We start from the raw sequence: 14,531 nt of genomic DNA, 5'->3' as shown, positions 1-14,531 counted from the left end.
ACATAATGAACTAGTACCTACTAGGACGGTTACTGGGTGGCGGGTGTGTATTGATTATAGGAAATTGAATGATGCAACCCGTAAAGACCACTTCCCTTTACCCTTCATTTATCAAATGCTCGAACGGTTAGCTGGAAATGAGTATTTTTGCTTTCTTGATGGTTTCTCCGGGTACTTTCAAATACCCATTAACACCAATGATCAAGAAAAGACGACCTTTACATGTCCCTTTGGCACATATGCTTATCGTAGGATGCCGTTTGGATTGTGTAATGCTCCTGCCACCTTCCAAAGGTGCATGATCACGATATTCCAAGATATGTTGGAGACATCTATGGAGGTTTTCATGGATGACTTCTCGGTCTTTGGTGATTCTTTTGACTAGTGTCTTTCCAACTTGGATAAGATGCTTGAGCGATGTGAGCGGGCACACCTTGTTCTTAATTGGGAAAATATCATTTTATGGTTAGAGAGGGAGTTGTTTTGGGGCATAAGGTGTCTATTTTGGGGATTGAGGTAGATAAGGCTAAAATTGATGCTATTGCTAAATTACCTCCACCAACTAATGTAAAGGGCGTTAGAAGTTTTTTAGGTCATGCCGGGTTGTACCGTAGGTTTATTAAAGATTTTTCAAAGATAGCCCGACCTATGACCCGTTTGCTTGAAAAAGATGTGCCTTTTGAGTTTAATTCGGATTGTGTAAAGGCATTTAAACTGCTTAAAGATTGTTAGACTCACCCACCTATTATGGTTTCTCCTGATTGGTCTCAACCTTTTGAACTAATGTGTGATGGGAGTGATTTTGCAGTTGGAGCGGGTTTAGGGCAACGAGAAGGTAATCATTTCCGTCCTATTTATTTTGCTAGCAAGACTCTTAATAGTGCTCAACAAAATTACACTACTACTGAAAAAGAGTTGCTTGCTGTTGTGTATGCATTTGATAAGTTTAGGTCGTATTTGGTGCTTAGTAAGACCATTGTTTTTACCGATCATTCAGCCCTTAAGTACTTGTTTTCTGAACAACATGCTAAACCTCGTCTCATACGTTGGGTCTTGCTTTTACAAGAGTTTGACATCGAGATAAAGGATAAGAAAGGGGCTAAAAAGTTGGCGGCCGATCACTTAAGTAGGTTAGAGGATCCTCACCGTGAGGAACCAAGGGGAGATGATATTGATGATACCTTCCCGGATGAATCGTTGATGAGTATTTCTAATGTTCCATGGTATGCGGATTTTGCTAATTATCTTGTTGTAGGGGTAATTCCGAAAGGATGGACAAATCAACAAAGGAAAAAGTTCTTTTCCGATGTTAAGCATTATTATTGGGAAGAACCCTATTTGTTTCATGTTTGTGCAGATGGAATGATTAGAAGATGTGTTGCGGGTGGAGAGACTCGTTTGATCTTGGATGGCTGTCACCGAGGGCCAACCGGTGGTCATTATGGACCTTCCGTTACTAGTAAGAAAGTGTTTGATGCAGGTTTTTATTGGCCAACGATTTTCAAGGAAGCTCAAACTTTGGTGGATACTTGTGATGCATGTCAACGTCAAGGGAACATCACAAAGAGAGATGAGATGCCTCAAAACTTCATCCAGGTTTGCGAAGTTTCTAATTTTTGGGGTATTGATTTTATGGGACCCTTTCCGCCTTAAAATAAGTGTCTTTACTTTTTAGTGGCGGTTGATTATGTGTCTAAATGGGCCAAGGCTAAGGCCTCGCCTACAAATGATGCAAGGGTTGTGGTAGATTTTTTGAAGCAATTGTTTTGTCGTTTTGGTTGTCCTAAGGCCTTAATAAGTGATCGTGGAACTCATTTCACGAATCACCAACTTGCTAAGGTATTTGAGAGGTATGGTGTTCATCATCGTTTCTCTACTTCTTATCACCCATAAACAAGTGGCCAAGTAGAAAATACAAATAGGGCTTTAAAACGAATTTTAGAAAAAACCATAGGTGATAATCCTAAATATTGGTCAAAGAAATTAGATGATGCATTATGGGCTTTTAGGACCGCATTTAAGACTCCACTTAGGACTACACCTTATCGATTGTTGTATGAGAAAACATGTCATTTGCCTTTAGAAATAGAGCATAAAGCTTATTGGGCTCTTAGGAATTGTAATATGGATTTAATTGAAAGTGGTGAGTTAAGAATGTTACAATTAAATGAATTGGATGAGTTAAGATTATATGCTTATGAAAATTCGAAGCTCTATAAAGAAAGGACAAAGGTTTGGCATGATCGTAGGTTGAAGAAGAAAGATTTCAAAGTAGGTGATAAAGTTTTGTTGTTCATTTCAAAGTTTAAGTTGAAACAACCTAAATTGACTTCAAGATGGATGGGACCTTATGTCATTAAACATATTTATCCTTCGGAGTATGTGGAATTGTATACAGGGAATGGGGAAACATTTATTGTCAATGGCCATAGGTTGAAGGTTTTTAATGAAGAAGCTTGTGATGAAGGAGTTGTGGTTGATCAACTTTCATTTTATGAAATTGATAATTAATTGGGGATGTGAGTCTAGCTAACGACTCCTTATAAATTAAGCGCTTCTCGGGAGGCAACCCGTGTGTTTTTATTTGCATTTTATTTCATTTTTCGTTTCTTATATTGAAAAACCCAAAAACATTTGAAAAATCGAAAAAAAAAACAAAAATATTTTTGTTTTGTTAGTTTAGTTATGTTTATTTTTCGTTTTATAGCTTTTTGTTGAGATGTGCAGGTCCCGAAGTGTCCAGATGTGTTACGGTAAGTCAAAACGAGCCAAGGTAAGTTTTTAGAGTCGTAAAAAGAGTTTGTGTGCCGCACAGAATGAAAAATTTGTCACAGAAAATTTTGAAGAAGCTTGTGTGGCCGCATATATACCTTGTACGCCGCATATCGGGCCTATTTTGAAAAAGGAATTTCTGAAAAAGCATTTTGTGCACCGCATGATCTTGGTGTGCGCCGCACAGCGTGAGTTGACCTGCATTGACCCGTTTTGATTTGATTAAAATTTGAAGATAGATTGTCTTTGGATAGATGGGGGACCACGAAAATCTGGTCTTTTCTTTTGTTAGACTCCTGGTCGACTAAAAACACACACAAAATAAACACAAACAAATTTTTAAATGTTCTTGTTTTCTCTCTCAAATCAAACCAAAATTCTTCCATTCTTTTTGAATTTTCTTCTTGTTTTTCTTGTTTAAGCATCATGGTTCGCACATCTAGGAGAGGAAAGGCCAGTGGCTTCTTCATCAAATACCCCGATTTTTGTTCCGGGAATTATTGAAGGTAACGACTATACCAACCCGGAACCAAGTGACCCTTTCACATACAAAGATGTACCACTGGATTCAAGAGCAGAAAATCTTCCAGCAGATACTCATGTGTGGTTAACATTCTCGGGATCAGAAGATCATGAACAAATCCATTATCTCAATAAATTTCAAGAGATTCGTTACCATGGGATTATGCAATCACGAATAGTTAATTGGAGAGAGTTAGAGAATTTGGGGATAGGTACTGAATTGAAAGGGATGATGAAGTGTAAGTATAGGAATTCCAATGGTCAAATAAAAACTTATAGGATATGGGAAAAAGCGTTTGATTGTCATTATCCACCGGTTTGAGAGTGGTGCTTAGAGTTCTTGAGCACAATTCGGGTTGATACTAGATTGAATGGAAGTGAGTTTTACACGAAGAAGGTTATTCACTTCAGGGCTGGTGGGATACAAAGGCACTGTTCTGTGCCTGAATTTGCTTATTTGACGGGGATGTTGGGTAAGAGATCTTTGTCGGATATTGATAGCTATGACTTCCTTCTTAATGGAGTTTCTGATTAGGGAGTCTCTGGTTTTGATGATGATCGTGATGTTAATGCATATTGGAGAAAGCTTGGAGGTTCAGGGGATGTTAAGTCATCTTCTAGTAGACATACAAGATTGAGGATCCTTTGATGCGTGTTTTGCATAAGTTGGTCACGCATTGTTTTTTGCAGCGGGGTGACCATGCTGATAAGGTTACACCTCAGGTTGTTTGGCTCATGAGGTTGTTTAAGGAGGGTGGTGATTCTCGATATGCTTGTGCTCCTTATGTTTTAGCTCGATACATGGCAACCCACCGAGATCCCGAACTTTTCTGTGGGAACTATATTTCTTTGATTTTCAGGATGTTGCATGTGGATGGGTTGAGGCCTCGTAGGGGGCTTAATAGGATACCTTGTTTGTCATTTAGTTTGGATGATTTGAGACAGGCTACTTTGGTTGTTACGGTTAAGAATCGTGATACTTTTATTGGTGATGTTGAGGGAGATCAAAGACCGGATCGGAGGAGACGTCGTGAGTATGGTACTAGTGAGCCTAGGTTCACGGGTGGTGCATCTTCTTCATCATCTGCTTTTGACTTCTCTTCTTTGCAGGATCATATTTTTGGTATGCAGGGGTCGTTGGATTTAATACTCGATCAAACTCGCTCGATGACTGGTATGTTGCATCGAGTGGTAAACCAACAGGAGCATTATCGTCCACTTTGGGAGAGACAGATGGAGGAGCATCATAGGCAGCAGAATGAGTCTCTTCTAGAGTCTGAGCGTACCGAGTTTGTTGGTTATACTTGATGTGTAAAATCTAGTCTTAAATTTATAAACAAGAAATACCCTAGAACTGACTACTACACACTCTCGGGCAGTGGACCCGTTCGTATGCAATATAGTTTAAAGGTAAGTCCAGGTTCGAACACAGGGACTGATAAAGAGCAAGCGAGTTTAATATAGGTTTAAAAAGAGTTTTGGATTTTAAAGACTCCCATCACCTTGGTTTTGAAGAAGTTAGTTAATTAATAAAATTAGTAATTGCGAAGAATTAAACGAAAAGAGAGTTTTTATTATCAAAATTAATTAAAGGATCATCTACTTCGACTCCATGACACTATAATTTAGGTTGCACTTAAATGAAGAACCAATTCAAATATGTTGATTAATAACCGAGAACTAAACAAAGACTCACCCCGTACCCGTCAAGTTCGTTACTTTATTCAATTCCCTTAATTAACTAGTTCCATTACTAAGACCGGTATCCCAAGACGCCTTACATAACTTTCCTAGTCAACTAATTGTTTTGGTTATTTAGATAACAATTGTGTCTATTGATTGTACCCAACCATTAACCCGTTAATTCTTATTAACTATTAATTACTTTCTACCGTACCCGTCATAGAAACAATCGCTTCTAACCAAGCAATCAAAATAACTCTTATACAACCTAAGTTACCACTAAGATCATGCAAAAACCATCCTCAATCAAGAGTTAAATAACAAAGAATTAATAAGCTAAGATTACGACACAACGTTAAATCAAATCAACTTGAATTATAAAAATAGTGCAACCATCATTCAATTGTATCACTTCATCTTAGTAGATGAATAAAGATTTAGCTACTCATGGCATGAACAATAAAACTAACAAATATTATATAAGTATAATCCATAATAATATTGTATAGTAATAAAGTCTTAAAATTTAAACAACTATTAATAATAAAAGAGAAAAGAGAATCGAACGAGAATATGATTGCGGCTGATGAAGTTGACCTCTGTTGTGGCTCGAATTCGAAACCCAAACGAAGATATTCCTCTAAATTTTGCACCCTACCTGCCGACTACAAACTCTAATTCCAATTCCCTAAAACTATATTAATTCGACAGCTAGAATCCCTCCTTCCTAGCCGACCCCTTCCATATATATTTATACTAGTGGTCAGGCCCATCCAATGAACGGGTAGTCTCAAAATATATTAATCAAAGTTAAAAAATTGGATTTCAAATATATTAAATAGATATACTGAAATCAACTTGAAATTTGCTAGCTGAATAGCCACTCCATCGGTCAAAATACTCCAAAAATTATCCGCCTAACAAAGAAACATACGAAAATTAACTCCATATGAATATTGATTTCAGTTTACCCTTTTTTTTTCCCCCAACTTTAGTTAAATAAAAAATTTACAGTTTCTTATTTCTAGAAGTGTAAACTATATATATAAAAGTATAATTAAATATAAATTAAGTTAAAGTGTAAATTGGTGATAGAAAATCAAAAAGTGTAAGTTAATTATTTTAAATTGGGTTAAAGTGTAAATTGGTGATGAGAAACTAAAAATTGTAAATTAATTGTTTTAGATTGGGGTTAAAGTGTAAATTGGTGATGGAAAACCAAAAAGTGTAAATTAATTTAGATTAATATTAAAAAAAATTAGAGAATTAATAAGGAGGGAGGATTAGACTCAAGTACTTATCCAGATTAAGTCTAGAAATCAAAATGTATAAACTGGGAACGCAGATGATCTATAAAGTGGCTCTCCAGAAATTTAAATTAGACTTAGTCAAATTTCTCAAAGATTTTTCAAGCACAAACTTGTATAGATACAAGCTTGAAAATCCTTGCATAATTTCTAAACAAATAGGGGGAATTTGTTAGGTCCAGATTTACTGGACTCGCTCCAGACGTATCTACTGGAGCCCTCTAAAGATTTGTCCAGAAATTATGTGTATTTTCTAGTCTTAAATTTATGAACACGAAATACCTAGCTACTGGCTACTACACACTTGCGGGCAGTGAACCCGTTCGTATGCAATATAGTTGACTTGGTAAACCGAGGTCGAACACAAGGACTTAATAAGCAATTGTCACAGTAAAGTGATTCAGATTAAAAAGGGGGTTTTGTGACCGCATTGTCACGTTGCAAAGTTAGTGAAGAAAGTCAGTAATCCCGTAGGATTAATCGCAAAGAGTATTTGATTGATTGAATCTTAACACAGATTTAAAAAAAATGAACACCTACTTGGATCAGCTCACATGCCAATCATCGGGTCTAGATATTACTTGCTTTTGTTGAACGACTCAAAAACTAGACAAGATGAACTCCCGTTATACTTGAAACTTTGACTGCTCAAAATATAATTATTGCTCCCGCACTTAATTTCTCCTCTAAACAGTTAAGCATTAAATTCCTGAGTTGATTTTATGATTTAATCTTTTGAAAGCTTTCTCCCGAACTGCTTATTCGCCTAATCAGATCCCTCTATCATAGACGTCTACACATTCAAAATGAATTTAATTATTTTTAATCTTTATCGTTGATTTCTCCCGAACTCCAACGATTTCAGGTTAATTATAGACCGATTAACCATTTCATAAATCAATTGACAATGACATAGATTTCTCCCGAACTTCTAATTACAATTATCAATCAATAAATATAAAAGTTGAAAACGATATTTAAATCCAAATAAATGTGGATCTTCGATTAAACATATAAACCTTGTTCAACATTTGCAAGCAACATCAATTCGACCCTATGACATGCTTACTACCCAAGCGGGTGCTAAAGATTTAGCTATTCATATTAGAAATGCAAGAACAAACAAATAGAGAGGAAATCATATTATACCAAATGAATGATGACAATCCGGTAGCAATGATGATTACAATCAAAAACTGAAAATAATCGAAACCCTAATCACTTGATTGCTCCAAAGTATTCCTAAGTATATGAAAAACTATGAAAATTGTGTTATGAATCCGTCCAAAAGTGCAGAACCCTAACTAATCCTTTGTACAAAACACGCGTGTAACGGCTGTTAGTGGGATAACGGCCGTTAGTATTATACTTGAGGTCTAACGGGGGTTACTGGGGTAACGGCCGTTACTCTTCAGTTGATAACTAACGGCCGTTAGTTCCCTAACTGCCAGTTACAGGAGAAACCACAAACCACCTATGTAACGGCCGTTACTGGGCTAACGGCAGTTACAACTTCCAGATTTCGTTTTCTTCATCTTTCACGTGATTTCACCTGAATCTTTCTCCCGTTTCTTCCTTAACTCATCAAAATAGACCAATTCATTCGTCTAATCAATTTCCAACCTGAAAACACTCAACACACCTTCAAAGCATCGAAAGTTGGAAATAAAACTATCAAAATGACGAATAATTGGTTCTAAAGTCACGTGGGAAATGGTATAAAATATGACACATCAAATCCCCCCACACTTAAGCTTTGCTTATCCTCAAGCAAATCCAAACTGAAAATCATAAAATTCCTTGGCATATCATGGAACCACATTTCAGTAATCAAAAAGAAGCTCAACCACAATCAAGAATGTGAATAAATGGTTAGGCAATTTTCATCTTAAATGAAAACCGGAACGTTTGACAATATTTGACTGATATACAAGCCTCAATAACACGACTAGGCACAAATGTAACGAACAAGTGATATCTCGCCTATCCTACTCCAACTAACATTCATTTGGGGCTGAATATTTGAATAATCACTCAATGCCAAGTCGTGATGCATATTCTTTTAACCATAGGCTTGTACAAGGATCGTTCCTAAGTCGCCAAGGCGCATGCGCCCTATAACGTCTATCAAAAGAGGACTTTAAGGGTTGTAACATTTTAAGGCTAAACAAGGTATTTGAACAAGGTATGGAAATTTTGGAAACAAGTAGTGTTAAACAAAGAACTAACACAACATTTAACAAATTTTTCACATATAGTCTAGTCCAAACAAACCCATGTCATTAGTTGCCAACGGTCCACATCCCAAGAAGTTATCCTGACCATACCCCAATAGAATGATCCAAAAACCGACACCATTGTGGTGTAAGACAATCAAACAACCTATCAACCAAATCTAACCGTGTTGACTTCAACAAACTTGCCAACCTCAAACACTCTAATCAAATATATCAATTTAAGAACACTTCATTGGTTTTAAACGACGTACCAACTTACATAAAATGATTTGACAAAAGGGAGAAATACCAACTGACAACCCAAGCTTCTTCTTTTGTTTTTATATATATTTCCTTTTTTTTTTCTTTTTCAGTTTTACAATTCTTTTATTCTCTTTTTTTTTTGTGAGCTACTTTTACTCTGACTAATTGGTATTCTCTTACGAAATTTAAGAAACAGTGACAAATCATTACAAAAGATGCCAAGATCAACAGTCTAGACTTTTCCAAAAACCATGACGAAATCAAACTACCCCCATAAAATGAGAATATCTCGACCGACATAATAAGGCAAAACCCAAACCATCCAATCTAGCAAAGGCAACCAATGACCCACCAGGACTTTGACTATTGGTATGGCGAGGAAAGGTTTATTTTTAGGTAGATTTAGTAACAAAGAACAGGCTAGTGACAACAAGTTTTCTATTGTTTCTTGTAGTGCAACATACGGGTTTTTAACGGGTGGTTCACTAACCAGAGTAGTTAGCTACTAAGCACATTACAAAACATGCACATAACAAATTTTTATGAAACAAAAGGTGAATGAACAAAGAAAAAAGGTTTTATCCTAAATTTGCCTCTTTTTCATCTAGCAAGATAACGGAACGATCAACAAGGACAAGTTCTAGAATCAACGCAATCACCGGCACACTCATAGCAAATGAAATGACTCGAAAATGGAAAATCAACCTCAAACTTGCACATCATAGTTCAGAGCTCTAAAAGAGACCCTTACTTCCGGATAAATCCAAAAGCCTAAGAGAGGGACAAATTTACAAGGTTAAAGGTTCCAAAACCGTAACACCTATCATATCTAGCAATGAATCAATAATATCTCACAATTTTGGTGTTTTTGGTGCTATAAGCATGCTAGTAATGTTATTAATCCAGAAGGAGTGCCACGTTAATCAGTCAAATACATTCCACACATTAAAATTTTTGCCAAGGGTGTAGTTACATTGCTCAATTATATGTATAATTAGGTGACAAAAGCAATTAACTACAAGGACAAGCAAGCAAAAGTTTCACAATTCCTCTAAAATACCCGACTTTTCCTATTTACCATCCCCCCACACTTAAGTTGGACACTGTCCTCAATGTCCAATAACTAAGCCAATCTAAGGGAAATAGGAAAGGTAAACTAAGAAGCAAAAATAAGGAATAAGAAAAACTTGTCGGGTATGAAAGGTGTTCCATGCGTGAATGATGCCAACAAGAAACATGAGCGCTGAACTTACTGCGAACATATGCATATGATAATCAACGTGCTATCACCACGAACACACAATAAAATGTTAATGTATATGTAAAGAGAAAACAACCTGCAATGTAAAATTCTATGCAATCAAACCAAAATGCAAGAGAAAGAAAATATGCTCATCACCTCTGGAAGGTGGATATACACAATTAAATACACATCTAAAGAGAAACTGAAAATGTAAAAATGTATCAAAGATAATAAGCAAAACCATCCATGCTCAAAGCTCAGGCGGAGGAAAGGCTGAAGGAGCGCCATCGCCGTCACCATCACGTCGCCCACCAAATATACCATAGAAATCAAAGGCATTACCAGAGTACCTATCACCACTGTAGGTAGGCGGTTGAGAACTACTGGTACCGGCATCCGATGGGGCTGCTTGACCGTACTGGGGATAGTAGTGATCAAAAGCGTTCTGGCTGATGGGATAAATCGACGGTGGCATAAATGGCTGCTGAGGGGGAAACTGTTGGGGAGGTACCTGTGATGGTACAGAAGGAACCTGTGGAGGAGACCCTGAAGCAATCCAACTCTGCATGTAAGGTTGGAAGTACTCCTGCTGATACGCCATTCAGTTAACCTGACTACCGACAAAACGCGACCAATCATCTTGGCGGTCCAATCGCTCGTGAATCCCAGTGAGCCCATGAAAGATCTCGTCCACACGCTGCCCTAAACCTGAAAAATCAAAAGAATGTGAGCTAGAGGTGGCACCTCTAGTTGGTGCAGAAGCACCAACACCAGCATCCGGCTCCTCATCCATCTCATCCTCATCATCCTCAGCGTCCATATCGGCTCCTTCATCCTCCGAGTCCTCATTCTGGCTAACCATACCCATTCTAATCATTGTCGCCCTATCAAGTACCCCACTGCGACAATACGCTTGAAAACCCGGTAAAAGACCAAATTGATCCGTCTGGACCAAACCCATCCTCCTTGCCAAATGACAAACAAAGAAACCACCGGCTACATGACCCTTGGCTTTACCATGCCCTTTTTCATACAAATATAAAGCCACAGCCCTAGCTAGATTGCAAGAGACCTTCCGAACCATGCAATACAAGAAAAATAAATCAGTGCTAGTAGCATTATTTGAACTACTATGCCTATTGGAGATGGTCTCGGCTATCATTCTTAAAAGTAGCTTGTAAACCGGGTTCCGAACAGCAGATTGTTTGACATTATAGTGGAATTCTTGGTCACTCAAATTCTCCTCCTCCCAAAACCTAGCTGCAGTCATGGATGCGGGCCATTGAACAATCCCCTTTGTAAAAGACACCCTCTGAACATCATCCTCACTATAAAACCCTAAATGGACCCCGAACTCTTGGTAGGACATACAATGAATTTGACCTCCTAGGTGGAATGTCATAACTGTTTTCTTACAACTTCCCTCGTCCGTATTCAACCTAAACGAACTAAAGAATTCATTGCACAAGTGTCTCCAGATGTTGGTGTTAATGGAGAACAAGGCCCTCCAAGGGGGTGTCAACAATCCGTTCAACTCCTCAACATTTACCCCTAACTCCCCCAAGTTATCGAAATCTAACCTGCGATTAGCAATAATAGGCTTACGCCTCACAACATCTAGAGTTATCTTAGGTTGGTACTTTGCGGGTACCTCCTCGGGAGTACGGATGACGGGTGCTCGAGCTACAGGTTGTCTAGCTCTTGAGGCGGAAGCTTCAGCTGAAGCGGCAGCCCTTTGCATGTCACGCTGTCTCTTGGTAGCCATCTACAAAATCAAGCATACACATATATAAGGCTACGAAACGATGTAATGACTCCAAGTCTACAAAAAAAAACTTAAACCAAAGAATTAAATCACAGAAATCATCTAATTAAAATCTTTCTCTAAATGATAGAACAAAAACCTTAATTCAGACAAAATCAATTCAAGTGATTTTTCATACAAATAATTCCACCATTATTATCCATTCCAATTCTCAAAACTCATATTTGTTAAATAATCACAGAAATTACCACATTAGAATTCATCCCCTAATTAAAGAAAAATTAAACTCTAATTACGACAAGATCAATTTAAGCGATTAGTAACAAACATTATCTATGATTCTTAGTTCAACAAACTTTAATCTTCCCCCCCACACTTAAACTAAATAATGGGGAAGATAAACAATAACCTCAACAATAATCTAAATCACCAAATCAGTGACTATGGCTACTAGATATATCTTTGATAAAATAACCATACCCACTAAACTTCAACACCACATACACAATATCTCCAAGAACAATGAGTTTCTTCAAAAGTAATAAAAAAAAAACGAAAATTAAAAGAAAAGATTGAAGAGTTATACCTGAAGAATTTGATGATTGAACAAGGAATTTGGAGATTAATGTGAGAAAAAGAAGAAACAAAAAAAATTGAAGCAAATGAACCCCTCCCCCTTTTTTTTTTCCAGCTGTCGTGTGTGTGTGGATGTGTTTGAGATTGGATTTTTGAGATTTTCCTGACAATAATCGACCTAATCTATCCAGACTTTTCGCGTGTAACGGCCGTTACTGGCCTAACGGGCGTTACAAAACAACGTAAAGACTAACGGCCGTTATAGGAGTAACGGGCGTTACAAAACAAAAGAAGGCTAACGGGCGTTAGGGCCCTAACTGGCCGTTACAGCAGGAAAACAAAATCCCCCTCTAACGGCCGTTAGAGGGGTAACGGGCGTTACACGCGTCCAGCAAAGTCAAAATCTAACGAACTTGTGACACTTAACGGACGACAGGACCTGAAGTGACAGCTTACTAACGGCACTTCTACTTACCTTTTGCACCTGACTTACCTCGACGCCCACGATGACCTACGGACCTGCAATTCTTGATACAAAAAACATTAAAAAACTGAAAAATGATTTAAACTAAAGGAAATAAACAAAATCTTTTTGGCTTTTTAAAACTTTTACATTTTTATGGATTTTTTCGATTTTAGGAAAAGAAAATGACAAGATAAAAATGAAACATAAAATGAAACAAACTCGGGTTGCCTCCCGAGAAGCGCTTAATTTATTAACGAGTCCTTAGCTTGACTCGATCACCTTTTACTTTCACTTGTTGATGGCATAAAAGCCAATTTCGAACACCTCCGCATTTTCTTCATCTTCTTCATGATAATGCTTCAAGCGTTGTCCATTTACAATGAAGCTCTCATCATTGCCATACAACTCCACATATCCAGACGAATAACTTCTTTTCACCACATACGGTCCAATCCATCTCGACTTGAGCTTCGGTGCTTTGATTTTGTACTTTGATTGAAACAAAAGTACCTTGTCACCGGCTTTAAATTCCTTCCTCCTGATCTTCTTATCATGCCAAGCTTTTGTACGCTCCTTGTATAACATGGAGTTGTCATAAGCTTGCAACCTCATTTCATCCAACTCGTGCAACTGCAAAAACCTTTTCTCACCAGCCAAGATTAGATCCATATTACAATTTTGCAAAGCCCAATAGGTTTGTGTTCAATCTCAATTGGGAGATGACAAGTTTTTCCATAAAGAAGCTTATAAGGGGTAGTACCAATTGGAGTCTTGTAGGCGGTTCGAAACGCCCACAAGGCATCATCAAGCCTCTTGGCCCAAATTTTTGGGTTATCTTGCACGGTCTTTTCAAGGATCCTTTTCAAAGCCCTATTCGTGTTTTCCACTTGGCCGCTTGTTTGAGGGTGATAAGAGGTGGAGAACCTATGGGTGACCCCATACCTCTTTAAAACCTTAGCAAGCTGGTGATTCGCGAAATGGGACCCGCGATCACTAATTAAGGCCTTTGGTACACCAAAACAACTAAACAACTTTTTCAAGAATTCAATTACAACTTTAGCATCATTAGTCGGTAGGGCTTTAGCTTCGGCCCACTTGGACACATAATCAACGGCTACCAAGATATAAAGAAACTTATGTGACGGAGGAAAAGGACCCATAAAGTCAATCCCCCATACATCAAAAACCTCACATACCTGTATCATTTGTTGAGGCATTTCGTCTTTCTTAGTGATATTACCTTGACGTTGACATGCATCGCAAACTTCCACCAGCGTTTTTGCTTCCCTGAAAATGGTGGGCCAATAGAACCCTGCATCATATACCTTCTTACCCGTCACAGATGGCCCGTAATGACCACCGGTAGGACCATGGTGGCATGCATCCAAAATCACACGGGTTTCAGCACCGGCAACACATCTCCTGATCATCCCATCTGCACACATTCTAAACAAATACGGTTCCTCCCAAAAATAATGCTTAATCTCAAAAAGAATTTCTTCTTTTGTTGAGATGTCATTTCTTCGGGAAGAATGTTAGCACAAAGATAATTAGCAATGTATGCAAACCATGGTTCTTCTTCTCCTTGCACCTGCATCAAATCATCATCAGGAAAATAATCATTAATCTCATGCTCTTGCAACTCCTCAAGGCGAGGGTTTTCGAGCCTACTCAAATGGTCAGCCGCCACATTTTCCGCCCCCTTTTTATCCTTGAT

At 37.9% G+C, this 14,531-nt stretch overlaps 1 pseudogene; it reads right to left on the bottom strand.

Moving 5' to 3' along the window:
- Positions 1-13,102: 13,102 nt before the first annotated feature.
- LOC122583291 lies at positions 13,103-13,791 on the bottom strand (annotated as a pseudogene).
- Positions 13,792-14,531: the final 740 nt, after the last annotated feature.

The sequence above is a fragment of the Erigeron canadensis genome, chromosome 9 (assembly GCF_010389155.1).
Source record: "Erigeron canadensis isolate Cc75 chromosome 9, C_canadensis_v1, whole genome shotgun sequence".
Taxonomy (NCBI): domain Eukaryota; kingdom Viridiplantae; phylum Streptophyta; class Magnoliopsida; order Asterales; family Asteraceae; genus Erigeron; species Erigeron canadensis.
Note: the sequence above shows the minus strand (reverse complement) of the source record. Positions and strands in the feature narration are given on the sequence as shown.